The following is a 24453-nucleotide window of genomic DNA, read 5'->3' as shown; positions in this document are numbered from 1 at the left end:
TATTAAAGCAATAAACTTGGATTAGATGATCTCTAAACTTTTTTCCTACTGTAAAAGCTTTATGAATCTAGTTCTAAGGGTAGAGTTTAATAATGACATTTTATTACGAAAAAGTGATTTTGCTGGTTGTTTTTTGAGTATCCTTAAGTTCTGCCCCCTTTTTAAATGCTGTGTCTCTGATCCTTAGACTAAATCATTTAATATAATTTAAATTGTATAGATTTAAAAGACATGTTAGAGTATTTCAAATTCAGTGGCTTTCAGCTTTTATGACCATAACCAACAGTAAGAAATACACATTGCATCATGACTCAGTTCTCATATATGTAAATAGGTATACGCATCAGAAATAGAAGTTTCATGAACTTACTGTGTGCAGGACGTTTTTGTTTGTTTTTATATTCTATTTCATTAACAAATTTTTGATTATGACACCATTAATTAATTCAGTGACCCACTAATGAGTTCTAAGCTCTCCCCAAATTCTGGTTTTATTCTCTCCACACAGTACTCAGAGTAGAGAAGGAAACTATAAGTAAATATGTGCAATGAAAAATATGTGCACTGGAAAATATGCTCATTATTTAATCTGCAATGGAGAACTTGTGCCTCCATACAGAATATAGGGAAAACTGGTTCCAGGGCAGAATGTCGACCTGCCATGGCTGAGCTCATCTCTCTTCTGAACTACCTGGATGACTTATGCACACACAAAGGTGTTAAAACAAAATTATATTGTAATTTTGAATAGTTCAAATTTTTCATTTAGGAAAAACTTGCTGGAGGAGATAGGTCCTAATAATAGGAAAAAAAAATATCTTGGCAGGAGGTTGAGAACCATATTCATCTTACTATGTGGGAACAGGGACAAAATGGTATCTGGAATACAGAAAGCATTTGTGAGTAAACCTGACTATGGATGGTAGGGAAGTTGAGATGGAGGAATTTTTGACTAAATTTGACTAAATCTAATTTCTGTGATGGAAAAATGTTTATAACTGCTTGAAGTAGAACAGTCTCAGTTGAGGGAGTTAAATCCAAATGAAAAGTTATTAAAACCAAGAAGAGGTAGGAGTGGATGATAGACATCCTGATGACTATCCTAAATACTTATAGTGTGTGGAATATAGAACAGAAAAACAGCTTAAAGATTATGTAGAATGGCAGCACTACTAAAAAGATTGGTAAAGAAATAGCAAGACAGAAGAAAATAGGAAGCACTTTCATAGTGAGAGATGGATTTAAAGTATAAGCATGGATGAAAATATAAATATAGATTTGGGAAAATAAGAATACATAAAAATATGAGAGCATATATTATTCTCTTACATACAGTACAGTGTATGATGGGTATGTCTCCATTGTGAGGTTAATTCTAAGCTCTGGTAGCTCAATATGTTGTTTGTATTTAAATAATGGTCAGATTCCAGTAATTGCAGTGATGCTCATATTGGTCATTCAGATTATATTCTTTGAAATCTATGTGAGGCATTTTCTTCACAGTCAATTGTACTGTGTAGTTTTAGAAACTTTTCTGAAAGTTGGTATATGTGATTCAGGCCTGCTTCCTGAACCTTTTCAATTCTCTTTTTGGACTAGATAAAAGTTTCTTTGGTATTAGTACTTGTAATCATGTTGGGAATCATTTTATTCTCAAATGTTGCTGAACAAAAATAATCATAAAGCAATGAGATAATTATTTGAAGGACTTACGTAAGGAGGGGTTGCCTTTTAAAATGAATCATCTTTACATATTATAGTAATAAGCCTATCTTATCTAAAGGTTTAAGAAAAAAATTTTCCTACTAATGATTACTAAGCTTATATTTTATAGAAATGAGCCCTGTCCTGGGAAAAACCTGTTGGTCTTCACATCTTTATGATACATTGTAATTCAAGCTTGTTCCAAGGCATTATTTCAAGAGGAAGAGGCATGGGTAAATTATCAGATCTTGGCAAGCTTCTAAAACTCTGAGATTAATTTTTTTAAATTTATTTATTTTTTAATTGAAGGATAATTGCTTTACAGAATTTTGTTGTTTTCTGTCAAACAATATTTTTTAATTTCTAAACCAAGATGTAGTAAATGAAATAATATGCTATATAATACAGGAGCTGGGTCATAGTAAATCTTATGTACATGTCAGTTTTTAACCTATCTTTAAGTCTTATTTTTAAAAATGTAGTATGTAAAATATTTAAAATAAAGTTTTAGTTTTTGGGAGATTTTTAAAATTTGCTGGTAAATTACTTTTAAGTTAATGTGAAATAATATTCTGACTAAATGATTCGGCCATAGAAGATATTAGTAACGCTGCCAAATAGGTGCCAGGAAATATTTAGAACATTCAGCTTTCATAGTTCTTTTATAAAGAGTTCTTTAAGTTCTCGTTATTCTAGCATCCATTAAAAGGAAGCATTGGTATAAACCTTCATCTGTATTTGTTGGAATTTAAGATATTTCTCATAGACAATTTCACCTAAACATTAAATGTTTTAAAACTTTTCATATAAAGTCTTGGAAGCTTCTCAAGTGAGTTTTGAGGTACCAGCTACCAGATACAAGCTTTCAAAACATAGTTAGTAGAGTTTTGAGGTCAGTATTTTGTATGTGGTATAATATTTTGGACTAAAACGTGAGTCTTTCATTTAAATTCTTGCTTTCCTACTGACTCTTTTTTGACCTTGGCAACTGTGAAGACTTTACTCATCACTAAATTAAAGAGGATGAAATAAGTATTCATTTGTTTAACAAATAAATGTTGAACTACACGCTAGGCACAGTGCTAAGTGGTTGAAATGGAGCAGTGACCAAGACATACGTGATAATGCGCTTACAGAACTTACAGTCATAAAGTAAGTAGTCAAATGAATAAAATAATTAAGAATTGTCATATGTGCTCTAACAGAATTCTGAGAAGGTAACTTTATTTTGCCTCATGTCCCATACCACAATCTTTAATTACTCAAGTTTATTTATCTACCTATTTATCATCTGTCCTTTGCACTACTAGAGTGTAAATTCTGTGAGAGAGGGTTTCTCTCACTTATTCATCACGGTATCCTTAGAGCATGGCATGGTTTCTGGCACAGAGTAGAAGCTCAGTAAATATCTGCCTGCCTGCCTGGAGAAATGGATACAAGGATGGGACTAGAGAGATTGATAGGGTCAAGATCATGCAGGGCTTTTGATCTAAGCTGGGAAAGAGACTAAAATCCAAAGGGCAGTGGAAAGCAGAGTTTTAAGGAGGAGCTTGACCTGTGTTGTGTGTTAAGGTCACGGGCAGCTGTCTGGAAAGTATATTGAAGGTGTGTAGGAGTGAGAAGGTGAAACCAGTTAGGAGACTGTTAACGCCAGCCTAAGCTAGAGAGACTCTGTAAGATCCCTTCTAGCTTTGTATTCTAGTCGTTGCCTACACTTTCCAGTCTTACTCTCTTATTTTACTAGTTACCCCATTCCCCCCATGCTTTTTACTTAAGAAAAATGGATAGCTTATTGTGCATATGAGAACTGAATACGTCTCCCAAAAAACTCAAAGAGAGACAAAATACAAGCCAGAGATTACTGAATTTTTTGTGGCAAATTCCTGTCTTTAGATTCTATGCATCTGCTGGTTAGTTACTTACTCACCATTTTGATTTCTCTCTGGAACTTTGGCTTTACTTCTTTTTTCAAATGTCTATTTTTTTCTTTTTCTTTTTTTTTTTTTAAAGAATAGCACCTTTTGATTGTTTTATCATGTAATACACTATTGTTGACATGACTGAAGATTCAGGAGCAGAAACCAGCATATTTTATATCTTAATTCTTAGGAATTTGATATCTTTACTGCTTATCAAGATCTTAAAAGCTGAAAGGATAGAATAGTTAATACTATGGGCTATTATTTTTACTCAGGGCTATTGCCTCTGTTAAGTAGTTAGCTTGAATATTTTTATCAGCAAGATTTCAAGCCTGTACTGTTGGTGGGAGGGGGAGGTGGTGCTTGGCACAATCAACTGTATTGGCAGAAGTTCAGCAGCATCATCTTTGACTAGGAAAAACTTCATTATTACACAGAGATAAAGCCAAAAGAGACATTAAACATCACTGAATTTAGAAATATAATGGTGGCTGCCTCTTTTCGTTTGGTTTCATTTTGTTTCTTTTCATTTTGGATGTAGGTAAAGCTAACTGTCTGTCTTTGGTTAGCCACCTTCTTCTATTAATTCACCCTGTAAATATTATAGGTGACTTTATTTATTATTACCTTAAATAAAGTAATTAGGCTTTGTGCTACTTGGTAGTATAGTTTCACACAGCAAGATTAGTGCGTGTAATTTGCTAATTATTTCTGTTTAAGCTTAGAGTTGAAATTAACTTCTGTAAGTTCACTTTTAAATGGTTTGGGGAGAAATGATAAGTCAAAACTAAAAGAAAATGATAAAAAATGAGTAAGGGTAGTTACAAGATATTAATTATTCAAGATGGGCATGGTAATAGTAAAGCAATTTGGTTAGTAGTCATTCAGAAGACGGAGAAGGCAGTGGCACCCTACTCCAGTACTCTTGCCTGGAAAATCCTGTGGACGGAGGAGCCTGGTAGGCTACAGTCCATGGGGTCGCTGAGAGTCGGACACGACTGAGCGACTTCACTTTCACTTTTCCCTTTCATGCACTGGAGAAGGAAATGGCAACCCACTCCAGTATTCTTGCCTGGAGAATCCCAGGGATGATGGAGCCTGGTGGGCTACCGTCTGTGGGGTCGGACACGACTGAAGCGACTTAGCAGCAGCATTCAGAAGAATAAAATGCCTTTCTAAACAATCATTCTTTTATTCCATATGAATGTTATATAACAAATCTTTCCAGGTAGCCTTTTAAGATATTCTCTTCCTTAGTTCTTTAGAGATGTATAATACCTGGCTTGGGTGTTGAATTAGGGAATAAATTGTTATTTATATTGTTTGTTAAAATGTAATTGGAGATTGCCTCTTACCTGAGGGGGCTAGAAATAATAGAAGCAGTTAAATTAGGAGAGTTTAACTCCCAAGAGGACCTGACAGACTATCACATACTATTTTCTCCATTAACTACCTTATTAGAATTATTTTTCTGAAGAATAAACTGTTCAAACTGAAGAATGAAATAAAATGAAAAGATTAGGGTCAGAGAAGAATGTTGTTATATTTTTTCTTTTTGAATCAGTGAAAGGTAGTTTTGATTTTTCATCCACAGATCTGATCTTTCATTTCAAAAATAGCCCTACATCAAAATTTGTAATTCTTAGTCTAGCAGCATATATTTAGCAACACTTATTAAGCAGTATTTTTATAATTAATATCTAGTTGTATTTCCATGATATGGAAAGATACCAGCTCACTAAGCTAGAGAGCCTAAGAGTAGATGAACCTAGTCTGTTACAAAATTGTAGAATTTCTGCTGTTGGAACATGTGGTTACTTAGTAAGGACTAGTTATAGAAGCCGTCTTGTTGGTACAAGGGTAGCTATTGCTTGAAAAGAATGGGTTTCTCAAAAACAAACAACAGTAGGTCCTTCATCTCAAATTCAGTGAAAGTAGTTAATTATGCGGTGTGGGGACAGGTACATTAGAAAGAACAAGCATTCTGTAGGGAGAAGGCTTGGATGTTGGGCCTTGCTTTATCATGATGTGATATACCATGTGAACTTGGGAAAATTCCATAACCTTAGTTTATTCATCTGTAAAATGGAGTTTATAATAACTGCCTCACAAGATTACAGTGAGGATCAAAGGCTATAGACATAAACACACTCATATCGTATATATGTGTATATGTATACACACACGTATATGGGAGTTTTAAAACTTGAAAATATTATTCCAAATGGTTTAATTGCTAAGTCGTCTCTGCCTCTTGCAGCCCCATGGGCTATAGCCCGCCAGGCTCCTCTGTCCATGGGAGTCTCCAGGCAAGAATCCTGGAGTGGGTTGCCATTTCCTTTTCCAAGTATTTGTAATTGATACAGTGATTTTTTTTCAAGGAGAGCAATAGGAAAGGTTCAAGTGAACTACAATAACACTTTTAATTTAGAATTTGTGGTTCTTCATCAGTAGACATTTATTTTTATCCTAATTTTTCTGTGAATAAAGGATTTGACTCTGAGCAACCGAATATAAAATCTTAGAGGAAGATCCATTCCTTGACAGTGACTGACGGTTCTTACAACAAATCAACTGCTTCTTATTCCTCCAAGCTTTTTTTACCCACTTGCCTTGCATTAGTACTTATGAGGAGGAGCACCATATCCAGCTTATTCATGGTAGTTTCCTCAGTGTTTGACACCTAATAGGTGTTTAACAGATATTTGTGAATGAATATTGAGTGCTTTCAAGTGCTTAGGATAGGGGCCACAGACTTTTTTGTAAAGGACCAGATAGTAAATATTTTAGTCAGTCTCTCTTGCAGCTACTCAGCTCTGTTAGTTTTAACACAGAAGCAGTCAGAGACAGTACGTAAATGGATCAGTGTGACTGTGATCCAATAAAACTTTATTTATAGATACTGAAACTTGAATTTCATATGATTTTCATATGTCACAAAATAGTGTATTCTTTTTTTCAACCATTTGAAAATGTAAAAACCATTGTTCAGCAGCTGTACAAAATCAAGTTGCAAAGTGGATTTGACCCACTGGCAATAGTTTACTAACCCCTGGCATGGCATATTGTATAAGTAGCACCCTCCCCCAGCTTAGAAATAAATATATTATGTTCCAAAAAGTTTGCTTTGAACCCAGGAAGCATTTTCTTATAGGATCATCGTCATCTGTGTTGGTTACATTCCCAGACCAATCTACAAGCCTGTTTTACCTTCAGTGTTCTGTATTCCAGCAGTACAACTTTATCCCCGGGAATAACACTGTCTCTGAGGGAATATGGATTTAATGTTCCTTCCTGGACCAGAAGGAACACAGACTTTTCCCAGCACTATCAGAATTTCCTTCCTCCCTGTTTTCTTCATTTCGAGTACCCTGCTCCCTGGGACTTCAGTAGGGTGGTGTGGTCACAAGACTAAAAAGCTTTGTGTATGTGGTTAGGTGGGAGAAAGGTGGCGGGGAAAGAAGCATGAAAGAAAACAAAATATCAAGATGAATCACACACAGTAAGGGTAGTATTGCTTTGTGAAACCTTAGTTGTGTGTGTGTGTGTGAACTGGGTCACAGTGAAAATGTGTTTATTTCTTACTGTGATTGGTGATCAGAATGTTTGAAAGCCTGTGTTCTGAGGGTTTGAGGTACAGATCCCGAGATCTTTTTTCTCCTTTTATTGTATGTGAGAGCCAAATGAAAAATATAAAGTAAGCCTCTTGACCACTTAGGACAGTGTGTTTCTGGTAAAGTTACCTTATGAGATGGTTACCTGTTTTAGAGATGAGAAAACAGGGTCATGCAGCTAATAAGCATCACAGTTGAGATTTGAACATGTATTCTTACCTTGCTTAAGAATATCTGCTTCATCCATTATACCACGTTGTTTCTCCCTGTAGGGAAAGAAGGAAAGAAGCTGTGTGTGACTTCCATTGTGTTGGAAAAACTCACAATTGTTGGCAACTCACCAGATTTCTTGAGACATTGATTTAAGTATTAGGACAGGGCCACTGGAAGAAAATAGGAACTATATGAAGAGTGAAATGGTGTGTTAGAAAAGAGGGGCTCTATCATTTTACCTTTAATTTTTCTTCTTTCTCCTTTGTTCTCCCTGCCTCTTCATACCTCACCGCCAATATGGGCTCCTAACTCATATTAGAAACAGCAAGGGTTTCTAGTGGGGAAGAGGATCATAATCTTGTCTTTAGCTGAAAGGAGAATGAGGAGGGAAACCCAAGTAGCTGGGCCACCTGGTCATCCAGGTGAATTGGCTGTTCCAAGTGGCAGTGTGTAAGCGTGTATAGATAGAAAAGGACCTGCTGTTAATTGTGGTACAAGCAGAAACCTTGACTTTGAAGACTTGTAGCTTTGATATGCTAATTGAGAATAGTTCTTTTTTAGTCGTTAAAGGAAAACCTCTCTTAAGCAGTACTTGGTTAACTAGACTTCATTACCCATTTTAAGTACTTAAATTTCAAAAGGAATGAACATCTCTTTCTCTTATGTGTTGAGTTAGGAAATATGGTGACAACAAATTTATGCTGATTCTGATGTCTAGCTTGATTTGGAATTGTCTTGGGAAGAGGTTGGGGCTTCCCTGGTGGTTCAGTTGGTAGAGTCTGCCTGCAATACAGGAGACCCCAGTTTGATCCCTGGATTGGGAAGATCCCCTGGAGGAAGAAATGGCAACCCACTCCAGTACTCTTGCCTGGGAAATCCCATGGACAGAGGAACCTGATGGGCTACAGTCGATAGGGTCATAAGAGTTCGACACAACTTAGTGACTAAACCTACCTAAACCTGGGGAGAGGTAGATTTGATAGGAAGGCGGCTGTTCTTAATTAGAAAAGTAACAAAGTCATAGCAGACAGATACCTGGTTAATTGAATGGAAGGATGACAAACACTTGTGAAGTGTTCTCAGGCTGAGTTGAGAGTCTTGATTTTGCAATGGGAAATACTAATTTATAGAGAAAAAGTTTCAACTGGTAATACCTGAAGATTTGGACTTAATATTTTTAGCCTTACCAATATTTTTAGCCTTATCTCTTACCTTGATGGTACTGCTTACCATGTTCTGTATTATAATTGCCAGCTAGTGTGTCTGTCTTCCAGCTGACCTGGAATTTTTTTAGATTCATTCATTGTAATGTTAAGTTAGTGTTCGATGTAGGTCAAGAGCTTTGGAGCCAGAGTGATAGATCATGTATCTTGGCTCCACATTTTCTGTCTCTCAGATCTAGGGGCAAGTTATTTAACCTATCTGTACTATGGTTTTCTCATCTGGAAAATGGAAATAATAATAGTATTTACTTTATACAGTTGTTATAAAGTATAGGTGAGTTAACATAGTAAAGCGCATTGAATGATGTCTGGTATATAGTAAGCATTCTGAATAGCTCAAAAATATTAGTTGAAAGATAAAACAGACTGGGAGAAAATATTCACAATGTTTGATAATATTCACAGTATTTGTTACCTGTAATAAACAAAGAACTCTTAAGACTTAACAAGAAGAAAGCAAACAACCCAGTTAAAAAATGGGCCAAAGACTTTGATAGATACCTCACCAGAGATGATATACAGATGGTAAATACCATATGGTAAATAAGCATATGATATCATCAAGGAAATGGAATTTAAAACAACTAGTTACCACTACACACTTATTAGAATGGCCAAAATCTGAAACACTGACACCACCAACTGCTAGCAATGATATTGAACAACAGGAACTCTCATTCATTTCTAGTAGGAATGCAAAATGGTATAACTACTTTGAAAGACAGTTTGGTGGTTTCTTAAAAAACTAAAAATCTTCTTACCATATGATCCAGCAGTCACACATCTTGGTATTTACCAAGGAAATTGAAAACATGTTCACACAGAAGCCTGTATGTCGATGTTTCTAGCAGCTTTATTTCTAATTGCCAAAATTTGGAAGAACTAAAAGTCCTTAAGTAGGTTAATTGATAAACTGTGGTACCTCCAGACAATGATGTATTTTTCAGCACTAAAAGAAATGAGCTCTCAAGTCATGAAAGGATGTGGAGGAACCTTAAATGCATATTACTAAGTGCTAGTCTGAAAAGGCTACATAACTATGATTACAACTGTGTGATATCTGAAAGAGGAAAAAGTATGGAGACAGTAAAATGATGAGTGGTTGCCAGGAGTTGGGTGGGAGGAAAGGGATGAATAGGCAGAGAATGGAGGATTTTTAGGGCAGTAGAAATACTGTGTATGATTTTATAATGACAGATATATGTCATATATATTTGACGAAACCCATGGAATGAATGTACATTACTAAAAGTGAACCCTAAACCATGGACTTTGGGTAATTGTGATGTGTCAGTGTAGGTTGGTCTTTAGTAACAAGTGCAGCACTCTGGTGAGTGATGTTGATAATGAGGGAGGCTATGCATGTGTGGGGCTAGAGAGTATATGGGAAATTTTTGCACCTTCCTTTCAATTTATTGTGAACCTAAAACTTCTCTAAAAAAAGTCTTAAGAAAAATAGTTGCTAATGCTGCTTGTTGATTTTGTCCAACACAGTATACAGGTTTAAACTGTTTATTGACTATGAATAAGTGCAATATAGTAAAATTATAATCCAAAATCTGAGGGCATCCTAGTACATTTAGTGAGAAACTGACATTTGGCAGATAGCTACACTCTTTTGTTTAGAATACAATACTTTTTTTCATTATAACAGTTAAATTTATTTATATATTTATTGGACTCTGGTTTAATTCTAAAATATCAGCTGATAGAATATCATTCTTCAGCAGGGAAGAATACAGTTGGCTTTTCCTATCCATAGGTTCTGCATCCATGAATTTGACCAATTGAGGATCAAAAGTATTTGAGGAAAAAATTCCAGAAAGTTTCAAAAACCAAAACTTGAACTTGCTGCACAGTGCAATTATTTTCATATCATTTATGTTACATTTATGGCTATTTTCGTAACATTTATATTGCATTAGGTATTATAAGTAGTCTAGAGATGATTTAACATATACAGAAGGGTGTACAGGTTATATGTAAATACTCCACCATTTTATAGAAAAGATTTGAGCATTTGAGCATCCTGGATTTTGGTATCCTTGGGCAGGGTGGGAAAGGTGTCCTGGAACCAGTTCCCTTCGAATACCACGGGGCAACCGTACTGACATTTCCAGTTATGTAATTTGGTGGTAAAATTGTTTTATATGTAAATCTCAGGAGATCCTTTCAGAAAACTAGAGAGTGGAATAGTGCATCATTCAGTAGTATATTCCCAAATGAGAGCACCTCAAAACCTTTTATTCCAAAATGAGGTAAAGACAAAGGAAGTGGGTGTGTTGGGGGATAACTGTAACTTCCAAAAGTGTACTTAGTTGTATTTTCTCAATATTTGAATATCATCACTTCTGAGAGACTAGCTTCTTCTTGTGCTGTGCTGTGATTAGTCGCTCAGTCGTGTCTGCCTCTTTTGCGACCCCATGGACTATAGCCTGCCAGGTTCCTCTGTCCATGGGAATTCTCCAGGCAAGAATCCTGGAGTGGGTTGCCATGCCCTCCTCCAGGGGATCTTCCCAACAACCCAGGGATCAAACCCAGGTCTCCTGCATTGCAGGTGGATTCTTAACTGACTGAACCACCAGGGAGGCCCCTTCTTTTTCTTAATGCTTTATAAAGTTTTCTAAGTGATTTCATATATGTTCGTATTTGATACTTTGTGAACCTGTTTGAGATAGGTTTCATGTTTCTTTTTGTTTTAGCTCAGGTTCTAAGATAGTAGAATTAGTCTGAAGTCACTAAACCAGTGGAGCTAGAACGTAAACCCTGATTTTTAAGTTCTGTGTTCTTTTTTAAAAGTAAAGACCAACTTTTGCCTCATTATCCTCTGCTGTCTCCCACCCTTAGAAGAGGAAATGTTTGCAACTATTTGTACTAGAGGTAGTTACTTTGCGGGTAATCCTTGTACCATATTTTGAGAAATTTATGCTTGATGCTGGGAAAGGGAGGAGCCAGAAGTAGCAGTACAGCAGTAGGAAGCACTAAAGTGAGCTCTAATTCCAGGGCAGAGGTTGTTTTACTCTTGCTTGCATAGCTTGATGGTAACCATAAATTCACCTATGTTAATTATTGCCGAAGGAAATTTGCAGGTAAATCCTGCCTTTGATTGCTTCAGAAGTGCTTTTATTAATTACTTTTGCTCTTGATGAAGAATGGCTAAAATTGTTTTCCTAGTGGGTCATTATTAGGTACGTTCCATTAGATGTGCATCACAATTTTACTTTTTTCTAATACTTACATTTATCTTATTTTTGGCTGTGCTGAATCTTCATTGCTGCAAACTTTTTTCTCTAGCTGCTGTGAGCAGGAGTTACTCTTCTAGTGGCAGTGTGCTGGCTTCTCATTGCAGTAGCTTCTCTTGTTGTGGAGCATGGGCTCTGGGGTGTTGAGGGCTTCAGTAGTTGCAGCACATAGGCTCAGTAGTTGCAACATGTAGGCTCAGTGGTTGTGGCACGTGAGCTTAATTGCTCTGCAGCATGTGGAATCTTCCCAGGTCAGGGACTGAACTAGTGTCTCCTGCATTGGCAGGTGGATTCTTTACCACTGAGCCACCATGGAAGCCTGCACAGTTTTACATTATTGCATTTCTTTGGTCACAATTGGAACTGGCAGGTTATGTCATAGCTCAGTCATTATATAAAACAAAGATTATCATTTGTTAAAACACCATTATTGATAGCCACTGCTTTTTGCATGCTCTGGGCTAAGTACTTTTAAGTTTTAGTGATAATATAGGTTACTCACCCTGTGAGATAAATATTATCCCCATTTTATAGATGAAGAAACTGAGACTCAGTGACTTGCCTAACTAAGTAGCAGAGACAATACTGCAAAGGCCTGCAGGGATTAATTCTATTATTCTGTTGAATCAGACATTCTGAAATGTTTATTAAAACAGGAATGACCAATTTCAGTGCAGTGTGACTTCCTTTGAATCTATTCTGCCAGAATTTCTTCCCCCTCTTCCACCCTAACAGCAGCTGCTATTTGTGGTACCCCTCAAAACCTGATATGCAGTAAAAAATGCTGCTGCTGCTGCTGCTGCTAAGTCGCTTCAGTCGTGTCCGACTCCGTGCGGCCCTGTAGACGGAAGCCCACCAGGCTCCCCTGTCCCTGGGATTCTCCAGGCAAGAACACTGGAGTGGGTTGCCGTTTCCTTCTCCAGTGCATGAAAGGGAAAAGTGAAAGTGAAGTCGCTCAGTCATGTCCGACTCTTAGCCACTCCATGGACTGCAGCCTACCAGGCTCCTCCGTCCATGGGATTTTCCAGGCAGGAGTACTGGAGTGGGATGCCATTGCCTTCTCCGAGTAGAAAATGCTGAGTTATCGAATTGAGTTTTTGATAATATATTATGGGTACTGTAGCTGATAGAACTTTCCACCTCTTAAATGAAACTAATTGTTTGTGCACAGCTGTTTAAAGACTGAGAAACAGAGTTGTTCCTTTTGGTTGTATAGTGAACCAGAATCAGAACTAGGTCAGAATTCATTTGCTCTGATCATCACTTGGGTAATTAGTGAATCAAAGGATCAAAGTAAATGCATCTTTTAAAAATTATACCTTGATTCAGAGAGGTTGAATTAATTGAAATTTGCTCATGTTGAACAAGAAATCCAAGGTTCTTTTTGACTCACATTTGAAAAAGAATTTAGTGATAGTAGTTGTTAATGACTTACTCGGTGCCTGTTACCTATGCTTGGTGGGTAAGGAAGAATGTGTTAAATAGATAAATATGAGTGTTTCTGGCATTTGGATTTGGGATTCCTTTGCCTGCATTCATATTAAGACAAATTGGTTAAAAAAAAATAAGATATACTTTGTTTTTCCGAATCCAAGGACTTCAGTTTTCTCTTACTGTAACTTTTAAGTTATAGATTAGCTTGCAGGAAACTGAAAGATGATGAAGAGAATAGAAAAGAAAGGAAATCCCTTATTTCTCTGTTTCTTAAACTAGGAATAATGAATAAAAGTTGGCAAATGAGTGGTAGAATTAATAAATCCATAGTGATTTGATTTGAATTTAAGTGACTGGATTTATAGGAAAACTTAAATGTTGTTGTATCCTGAACCCATGTAGCTATGATTGAAATTATCTGTCATTTAAAGTGTACCTACTGTGTGCTTCTTGGTTAGTTTAGCTGCTCAGTTGTGTCTGACTCTTTGTGACCCCATGGACTGCAACACCCTAGGCTTCCCTGTCCATCACCAACTGCTGGAGCCTACTCAAACTCATGTCTGTCTTGTCGGTGAGGCCATCCAGCCATCTCATCCTCTGTCATCTTCTCCTCCTGCCTTCAATGTTTCCCAGCATCAGGGTCTTTACCAGTGAGTCGGTTCTTTGCATCAGATGGACAAAGTATTGGAGTTTCAGCTTCAGCATCAGTCCTTCCAATGAATATTCAGGACTGATTTCCTTTAGGATGGACTGGTTGGATCTTCTTGCAGTCCAAGGGACTCTCAAGAGTCTTCTCCAACACCATAGTTCAAAAGCATCAATTCTTCAGCTCAGCTTTCTTTATAGTCCAACTCTCACATCCATACATGACTACTGGAAAAACCATAGCTTTGAGTAGACGAACCTTTGTTGGCAAAGTAATGTCTTTGCTTTTTAATGTACTGTCAAGGTTAGTATGCCAATTGTGGAGGTTACAAAAGGAATATGAAGTCGTTGACTGTCTAAGAAATGAGTCACTGGAGGTGATAAACCTTACACTCTAAATATAATAAACATTCTGAAACTGAAAATGTAATAGAAGAAAACATTTCATGTGTTAATTATTAAAATTAATGGTGTTAGACACTAACAGATGTTTTTCTCTTCTGTTTTGAAGCGGGGGGCGGGGGGTGGTGGCTTTGGTTATCTTTTAGGACTTCACTAGGTGAGGAATCTTTTCAGATTCTACTTGGTCTAGTCTTTTTGAGGCCTTGGCTTGCTTTCTGAATTTATTGCTGCTAAAATAAAAGCACCATGAGGATAGAGATTATGGCTCTCATGTTAATCACTGCATTCCTAGTGTCCAGTGCTCAATAAATATTTATTGAATACATTAAAATGAAAGAGTCTCTCTTTTTCTTCTTCTTCAAAAGTTTCTGTTCTACACTGGCTTCATATCTACGTTTTGTTTTCTCTTGACTTGTTATTCTGAAGTAAGTGAAATAATTCCCTCAAAGATTAATGATTTTCTGATTGCCTAATCTAAAGGATTCTTGTTATCCATATTTGGTTACTACTTGACTTTCCTGTAACTTTGATCCTATTGTCTACCTGTTCCTTCTTGAAATTCTTTTGTCTGTTTTACTTTCTCAGTGTTTCTGACTATAGCTCCTCACACGTCAGTTTTCAATCTGCCCATCCCTTTAGTTTGTCTTTCTCAGGGTTCAATCCCCAAGGAATTCTCATCTATATACTCTTCTTTCTTGAAGTAATCCCATCTCTCTTCTTTCGTTTGTAACTAAATGTAGGTGTCCATAGTTAAATCTCTAACTTTGATCTCCCTCTGGAGCTCCAGACTTAATTATTAGTCATCCAGTAAATATTAAGTATATGTCAGAACTGGGAATATAGAGATTAATAAGATATAGTCTTTGTTCTAGAGAACTCACAACTTAGTTGGAGGAGAATGATTAGTAAACTAGCAATTATGCAGCACATTATATTAGAGTGCCTGGGACTATAAAAAAAGATAGCCTAATTCAGTTTGGAGGGAGTCAGGTAATGTTTTCCCTCAATGTTGCTTGAGATAATCAAAAGATGTTGAGGATTTTACCAGGTGAATAAAGTGGGAGGACTTGTTTGTGTCGTGAAGTCTGGTGCATGTGCTTTTTGGTGATGAGACAGCCATTATGGAAACCTCAAGGTCTGAGGATGTAAAGCCTCAGCACGGAGAGTGAGAATTGTTCAGTCAGTGAAACCATTGTCTGTGCCAGCAAAATGGTATGAAGTATTAAGTCTAGAGGGAGAGAGGTGACTAAGAACAAGAGAGTCATTTACAGAATTCTTTACTACTCGGTCAAAAGCAGTGTGTGTAAGGGAATGATCTCAACTAAGACTCTGAAAGTGATGTGTGCTAGATTTGCCCTTTTCTGTGATACCTGTTGTATATTTTAATAGTGGCCATAGTACTTTAGGGCTTCCCCGATGGCTTAGCTGGTAAAGAACTCACTTGCCAATGCAGGAGATACAAGAGATGCAAATTTGATTCCTGGATCAGGAACATTCCCTGGAGAAGGAAATGGCAACCTGCTCCAGTATTCTTGCCTGGAGAATCCAATGGACAGAGGAGCCTGGTGGGCTGTAGTCCATGGGGTTGCAAAGAGTCGGACATGACTGAGTGTACACGCACACACACACATAGTAAATTAATGTGGAGCTTCTCAGGCTTTAATAGGCATGTGAATCACTTGGAGATAATATTAAAATGCAGATGTTGATTCATTGTGTCTGGAGTGAAGCCTGAGGGTCTACATTTCTAATAAGCTTCTGGTGATGCCATGCTGTCAGTCCCTGTACTTTGAGTAGAAGAGACCAAAGGAGCCAAGAGTGGCCAGACAAATGGAGAGGAAACAGCTTATATGGGACATGAATAACTATTACATGTTTGAGGAACTGGGATTAGTTCATGAGACCTAGATCATAAGGCATATTATGGGGAATGGTAGAGCAGTGATGGGTGAGAATGTAGATAGACAGGGATCAGAACTTGATTTCTGAAGGAGTATTCCTAGGTGGCGCTAGTGGTAAAGAACCCGCCTGCCAGAGCAGGAGACACAAGACTCATGGGTTCAATCCCTGGGTTGGGAAGATCCCCTGGAGGAGGAAATGGCAACCCACTCCAGTTTTCTTGCCTGGAGAGTCCCATGGAAAGAGAAGCCTGGTGGACTACAGCCCATGGGGTCGTAAAGAGTCATACATGACTAAAGCGACTTACCATACACCGCATTAACTTTATGCTAAAGGCTGTGGAAGGGCCATTTTGAGCCAGAGAGTGCTTCGTCAGATTAGTGCTATTTAACATAAAGAGATGCGTTAAATTTTCATCAGAGAGAGGTCAAAGTGCTTGTGGCTTACTCTGATAGAGTAGCTGATGATATAGATCTAAACTGGAGAAGGATTTGAGTTTTTAGCCAGTAGATTTACAGGCATGAATCAATTTGGCAGGAGAAAGAAATAAGAAAACGAAAGATCAAACACTGGAAAATACTAACTTTTTCAGGATAGGGGGAAAGGACAAGGAAGGACTTGTAGAGGAGACCCGAATGTGGCCAGAAAGGTAGAAGGAAAACTAGTGTCATTGTAAGAAATCTTGATGGAGAAAATCTTTGACAGTGCCAGAGAGCTCAAATAAGACAGAACCTGAAAAGTTAACCACTAGATTTTTAAATTTGGAGATTATTTGTAACTTTAACAAGAGACATTTCAGTGGAATGGTGGAGACAAAAACAGTGTTGTAGAAGAAGATGGGGAGTGCATTGTGGATAAGGAGATAGGTTTGGCAGTGGTAGATTACTTTTTAGGAGATGTTGGCTGAGCAGGGATGTAAAGAGATGGAAAGAAAGCTAAAGTTGAGATGTTTATGTGTTCGAGGAGCTGGTTCAGGAGAGAGCTTATAGAAAGGGGAAGATTAAAATTTAAACCTTTTGGAGTCAGATACTTGGGTGCCATCTTCAGTGCTTTACTTCTTAGTGTTCCGCCAAACCCACAAAATGTTTACCTGCTGGGTATTTGTTGAATCTGTCTTGCTTGCCTGTTCCAATCACCAGTGTGTTAGTTCTACCCTTACTATTCCTTGCCTGGACTCTTAAATGGACCTTTCTCTCCCCCACTTCCAAACAAAGCAAACAAAGAGGCACCAGGGAAAAAGAAAATATGTCCTCTATACTCTGTGCTAGAAACCATGGAGACGATTAGATACTGAGATCTATCATGAATGTGAAGATCTGACCCTGACACTCAACAGCTTAAGTACCCTGCACTGACTTCACCTACACAGGATTTTTAACATCAAGCTTTTTAACATGATTTATAATACTCTAGTCAAGGCTATGGTTTTTCCATTGGAAGGAAAGTTATGACCAACCTAGACAGAATATTAAAAAGCGGAGACATTACTTTGCCAACAAGGGTCTGTCTAGTCAAGGCTATGGTTTTTCCAGTAGTCATGTATGGATGTAACAGTTGGACTATAAACGAAGGTGAGCGCCAAAGAATTGATGCTTTTGAACTGTATTGTTGGAGAAGACTCTTGAGAGTCCCTTGGATTGCAAGGAGGTTCAGCCAGTTCATTCTAAGGGAGATCAGTCCTGAGTGTTCATTGGAAGGACTGATGTTGAAGCTGAAACTCCAATACTTTGGCCACCTGATGCGAAGAGCTGACTCATTTGAAAAGACCCTGATGCTGGGAAATATTGAGGGCAGGAGGAGACGGGGATGACAGAGGAGATGGTTGGATGGCATCACTGACTCAGTGGACATGGGTTTGGGTAGACTCTGACCGTTGGTGATGGACAGGGAGGCCTGGCGTGCTGCGGTTCATGGGGTCGCAAAGAATTGGACACGACTGAGCGACTGAACTGAACTGATAACACTCTTTGGGCTTCCCTGGTGGCTCAGTGGTAAAGAACCCGCCTGCCAATGAAGGGGACATAGATCCCTGGTCAGAAAAGATGCCCTGGAGAAGGAAATGGAAACCCATTCCAGTGAAATCCCATGGACAGAGGAGCCTGGCAGGCTACAGTCCATGGGATGTCAAAAGAATTGGACACAACTGAGTGACTTAACAACAGTAGTACCCTCTGGAACTCTTCATTTCCAACTTTATTTCCTCTCACCACCACCTTCTGCTTTGATCCTGTAACACTAAGAAAACTCCTGTCTCCTCTCCCCTCCTGCCAAACTCTTTCTTTCTCCTGCCAAACTCTTTCTCCCCTCTCCCCACATACTTGTTTTTTGCTTCCAGACTCAACTCATTTTCTACTTCCTGCAGTTCCTGTGGGGCTGCTCTTTCCTAGCAAACTGTGATGTACTCCTTTCTGTGTTCCCATAGCGTCTTACTCATCTACTTATTATTATTATACTTCCTAAATTATTGACACTTGCTCCAGTTTTCTCCTACATTATCAGCACTTGCTCCAGTTTTCTCTGTTTACATTAGATTTGTAAGGAATTTGTCTAATTTGTCTCTGAGTTCTTGCTGCCTGCCTCAGTGCTGATAGAGTTGGTGCTCAACTCATGTTCATTGATTAGATATAAAAAGAATTGTATGTATGGGGGGGTGGCCTTTGATTGGACCTGGGAAGAATGGTAAGATTTCAACAACTGGCCTTTGATGAGGAAGAAGATTTAATACAGAGTGACCAGCATAATGTAAGAGCATTGAGATGGTAAATATAATATTTATAGATAGGCTGAATACTTCTTTTAGACAGGAAAGAAAAGGTAGAAAATGTAATAGGAAATATATTTCAAAAACTAACTTGGGTACAGATGAGATAAAGCCTTAGCTGCTATTCTTTAAGATTTTTCTTTTCCTTTCCCCCCCCGTAGCAACCCTTGTGGATTTTTAAATTGAGACATAACACCAACTCTTGAATTCTGAGTAAAAGCTCTGTTTCTTCTTGAAGTATCGATGTAGAATAACTTGTCTATTTTGTGCAAAGTTTTAGAAATTTCTGCTTTTTTAAAAATTCATTTCCTAAGGATTATAATATGCTGCCCTTTAGGGATATATTATTGTTTTCTGTTATTTTAATATTTTTAAAAATTATCCATGATGACTTCTGTTTTTTTCCCCCTCAAAGTGATTATCAGTTAATAAGGCCAGTTTACATTGTTTTTCCTTTAATATTAGAAGTTAATATTAAAGGGAAAATATTAAATTTCTACATTTTAATATTAAAGGAAAAATACTAATTCCTTTAATATTCTAATATTACAAATTCTACCCTTAAGAGAACTTTCTAAAGTTGCTCCCTTTTTGCATGGTAACTTGCTTCCTAGAGTTGTTTGTTGAAATCTGTAAGTCTGGAGGTATTGCTATACCTGTGCTTTTCCAGATTGTTTGTAAAAATATTAAAATTGGTTGTACATCATTCATAAGGGAGCCTCAATGTTGACTCTTGCCTTTTGTATATTCCCTTAAAGCAGTGACCAATTATAGTTGTGAGATACTTTCACTTGTGTTACAGTGTGATACTGTGAAAATGTGGAAAGAAATCCAGGGATGAATGTTTTTGTGGAACTGTTAGACAAGATTAGGTCAAAGAAGGGAATAGCATGTAGGGTTTAACAGTCATTCAAAGGGGTGTGCCCTTTACTGTGTTCCTGTAGAGAAAACGAAACCTGTGACCTATGCTTATGCTGTAGTTGAGAAAATTCTATATATAAATCAACAGTAAATGTTATGATAGAGTTTATATTTAAATGCTAAGTTGCATGAGAAAACAGCTTGAGTATGAAACCAGTTGAGTATGAAATTCAAGACCAAAAAAAATCATGAAAAGGTAAATGTATCCCTAAGAACTTCATAAAGGAAACTGGACTTCAGTGAGCCTTAGATAAATTAAAATTTAGATAGATGGGAAAGTGGTTGTGTGTAGGGGTTAAGAGTTGAGGAAGGAAAGGGTAAAGGTAGGGACAGGAGCTAAAATAGGGAGGGACAGTGAGGTAGCATATATTTGTATTGAGTGAGGTATGGATGTGCTTGGGGGTATAGCAGAGGGTGGATATGGGGAATGTGAGAACTGTGTGGTTGTGTGAAGCTTGTGGGGATGTGTGAGAAGAGATGTGAGGGTGTGTGGAAGTTGTGAAGGTATGTACTGGTGTGTAAGAGGAAGGAGTGTGTAGGGGTGGGAAGGTATTGTGGGGTATGTGAGAGTAAGATGTGTGTTGAGGATATGTGTGTGGGGATATGATGGTATGCAAGAGAGTATGTGTAGGGATGTGAGAGGAGCGGGGGGAGTGTGAAGGTGTGTTTTGGGGGAATGTGTGGGTTTGAGAGGAGGGTATGTGTGGAAGGTGTCAGTGTGTGTTCTCCTCAAAGCAAAGAACAATTTTTAGTGGAGTGAAAAATGTCTGAAGTATAATGAAACCATCAATATTCAAACATGCCTGTTAGTCATTGTGGTGCTCTCATGTAGCATTGGAGAAGGAAATGGCAACCCACTCCAATATTCTTGCCTGGCGAATTCATGGACAAAGGAGCCTGGCAGGCTATAGTCCATGGGGTTGCAAAGAGTTGGACATGACTGAGTGACTGTCACTCTCACTCATCACATTAAGTGTAGGCCTATTTCTTCCTCCCTTTAATATTCTATCTGGTGATCTCTATTACTTGCTTAATCAAAAATGTACTTTTATTCTCAGGTAACTGCCTATCTGCATTTTTTGAGTTCTGTCTCTTGAGTAAAAGTGTATCTTGCCAGAGTGCTGAATTTAACAAGCACTTCCGTTAAATTTTGATTTTTCGTGTTTACGCATTTACATCTTGAGAGCAGTTGTTACACTTTGTACAATTCTTCACTGTCTAGTACCCTGTGAGCTGCTTAGGACACAGTTTCACCCTTTACTCTTTCAGGCCTGCTGGCCTGTAAAATCACCATACGGGCACTCTGATACCATAGGTAATTGGTAATAGGTAGGTAATAGATACCATAGGATAATAGGTAATTATCATACATCTTTTAGTTGGAAGACCTGTTTTGCCTGGGTTTTCCCATTTCTTACTTCTGTTAATCCACTCACTGTATTGTGGAAACTCCACTATTTCCTTCTTGCCTTTTAATGAGCTTCCTTTTTCATTGTTTCTCAGTATAGGCTGCTTTTGCATTTGTGCCATTCTTTTCCCTGAGTACCCTCTTCCTTCAATAGGTATCTTTACTTTCCAGATATATCTAGAATCTTTTTCATAAATGCTTCTTCTGTGAAGCCTTTTCAGATTAATCCTTTTTTTTTTAATCACTTTGTCTTCATGTTCCTCATGTACTTTGTTTGCAACTAAGCAAAAAGTTATTTTAAATAATTTCTAAAATTTTTATATATCTAATATCCAGAGTGAATTGCAGATTCCCCAAGGGCAGAAAAGGACTATTTTATTTCTTTTGGTGTGTTTCCCTACACTTTGCATACTCTGAGCACTTGGATATGGGTGTCCATCCATCTCTTGTTTGGAACTCCCCTCCTGTGTTTGGAACTCATACATGGAGAGGTGTTTCTCCCACAATGTTGCACATTCTAGTTCTTACACTTGTGGATTTTTATGATACTAAGAATTTGCTAAGAAGACATTTTCTCCTTCTTTTTGGTCATTGTTGAGTAAATGCCAACAAGCTAGTACCTCATTACTAAATTAATTGTTACATTAGCTTTTTCCTACTCTTACCTTCTGCTAATCACTCTCCTTGCATTTTAATACCTAAGTCCTAAGTATCTGAAGGGACATCATGAAATAATTTAATTTGGTCTGCTTTTCAAATCAGAGTTTTATTTAAATAAAGAATTTTGAAAGAACTGGGACCTGATTAAACTTAAAAGCTTTTGCACAGCAAAGGAAACTGTAAGCAAGGTGAAAAAACAACCCTCAGAATGGGAGAAAATAATAGCAAATGAAACAACTGACAAAGGATTAAAATATACAAGCAGCTCATATAACTCAATGCCAGAAAAACAAACAACCCAATCAAAAAGTGGGAAAAAGACTTAAACAGGTGAAAACATACAGATGGCTAACACAACAGGAGAAGATGCTCAACATTGCTCATTATTAGAGAAATACAAATCAAAGCTACAATGAGATATCACCTCACACCCATCAGAATGGCCATCATCAAAAAGTCTACAAACAATAAAGGCTGGAGAGGGCGTAGAGAAAAGGGAACACTCTTGCACTGTTGTTGGTAATGTAAATTGATACAGCTGCTGTGGAAGACGGTATGGAGATTCCACCATATACCCAGCAATCCCACTCCTAGGCATATACCCTGAGGAAACCAAAATTGAAAAAGACACACGTATCCCATTGTTCATTGCAGCACTATTTACAATAGCTAGAACATGGAAGCAACCTAGATGTCCATTGACAGATGAATGGATAAAGAGGTTGTGGTACATGTACACAATGGAATATTCAGTCGCTTAGTTGTGTCCGACTCTTTGCGACCCCATGAACCCAAGCATGCTAGGCCTCCCTGTCCATCACCAACTCCCGGAGTCCACCCAGACCCATGTCCATTGAGTCGGTGATGCCATCCAACCATCTCATTCTCTGTCGTCCCCGTCTTCTCCTGCCCTCAATCTTTCCCAGCATCAGGGTCTTTTCCAATGAGTCAGATCTTCACATGAGATGGCCAAAGTATTGGAGTTCCAGCTTCAATATTAATCCTTCCGATGAACACCCAGGACTGATCTCCATTAGGATGGACTGGTTGTATCTTCTTACAGTCCAAGGGACTCTCAGGAGTCTTCTTCAAAACCACAGTTCAAAAGCATCAATTCTTTGGCGCTCAGCTTTCTTTATAGTCCAACTCTCACATCCATACATGACTACTGGAAAAACCATAGCCTTGACTAGACAGACCCTTGTTGGCAAAGTAATGTCTCTGCTTTTTAATATGCAGTCTAGGTTGGTCATAACTTTCCTTCCAAAGAGTAAGCATCTTTTAATTTCATGGCTGCAATCACCATCTGCAGTGATTTTGGAGCCCAGAAAAATAAAGTCAGCCACTGTTTCCAGTGTTTCCCCATCTATTTGCCATGAAGTGATGGGACCGGATGCCATGATCTTAGTTTCCTGAATGTTGAGCTTTAAGCCAACTTTTTCACTCTCCTCTTTCACTTTCATCAAGAGGCTCTTTAGTTCTTCTTCACTTTCTGCCATAAGGGTGGTGTCATCTGCATATCTGAGGTTATTGATATTTCTCCCGGCAATCTTGATTCCAGCTTGTGCTTTCTCCAGCCCAGCATTTCTCATGATGTGCTCTGCATATAAGTTAAATAAGCAGGGTGACGATATACAGCCTTGACATATTCCTTTTCCTATTTGGAACCAGTCTGTTGTTCCATGTCCAGTTCTGACTCTTGCTTCCTGACCTGCATACATATTTCTCAAGAGGCAGGTCAGGTGGTCTGGTATTCCCATCTTAGCCAGCTATAAAAATGAATGCATTTGAGTCAGTTCTGATGAGGTGGATGAACCTAGAACCTGTTCTACAGAGTGAAGTGAGTCAGAAAGAGAAAGATAAATATTGTATTCTTAATGCATATATATGGAATCTAGAAAAATGGTACTGAAGAATTTATTTACAGGACAGCAATGGAGAAACAGACATAGAGGATAGACTTATAGACATGGGGAGAGGGGAGGAGAGGGTGAGATGTACGGAAAGAGTAACATGGAAACTCACATTACCGTATGTAAAATAGATAGCCAACAGGAATTTGCTGTATGGCTCAGGAAACTCAAAACAGGGGCTCTGTATCAATCTAGAGGGTGGGGTGGGATGGGGCGGGAGATGGAAGGGAGGTTCAAAAGGGAGGGGATATATGTATACCTATGGCTGAATCATGCTGAGGTTTGACAGAAAACAACAAAATTCTGTCAAGCAATTATCCTTCAATAAAAAGATTTAAAAAAACATACATGCAAAAAAAAAATTTGTATTTTATCCCTCTTAGGAAATTTTGCAGAATATCTAACCTGGGTGCCTGTGCATTTATGTATATATGGTGTATTTAATTATAAATAAATTTTGACAGCTGATATATCAATATTTTGTGAAAGAAAAAA

General features: G+C 37.9%; 1 protein-coding gene and 1 long non-coding RNA gene across 2 annotated transcripts in view; both read left to right on the top strand.

Moving 5' to 3' along the window:
* Positions 1-24453, top strand: part of ACVR2A (activin A receptor type 2A) — a 93512-nt gene that overhangs the window by 7289 nt on the left and 61770 nt on the right. The gene's annotated exons all lie outside the window — the stretch shown is intronic.
* LOC145542204 (uncharacterized) lies at positions 8265-16850 on the top strand. Its single transcript, XR_014079653.1, has 2 exons — positions 8265-11156; positions 16488-16850. It is a non-coding gene; the product is annotated as an uncharacterized LOC145542204 (long non-coding RNA).

Source organism: Giraffa tippelskirchi, chromosome 3, assembly GCF_054371585.1.
Source record: "Giraffa tippelskirchi isolate mGirTip1 chromosome 3, T2T-mGirTip1v1.2.pri, whole genome shotgun sequence".
NCBI classification, from domain to species: Eukaryota; Metazoa; Chordata; class Mammalia; order Artiodactyla; family Giraffidae; genus Giraffa; species Giraffa tippelskirchi.
Note: the sequence above shows the minus strand (reverse complement) of the source record. Positions and strands in the feature narration are given on the sequence as shown.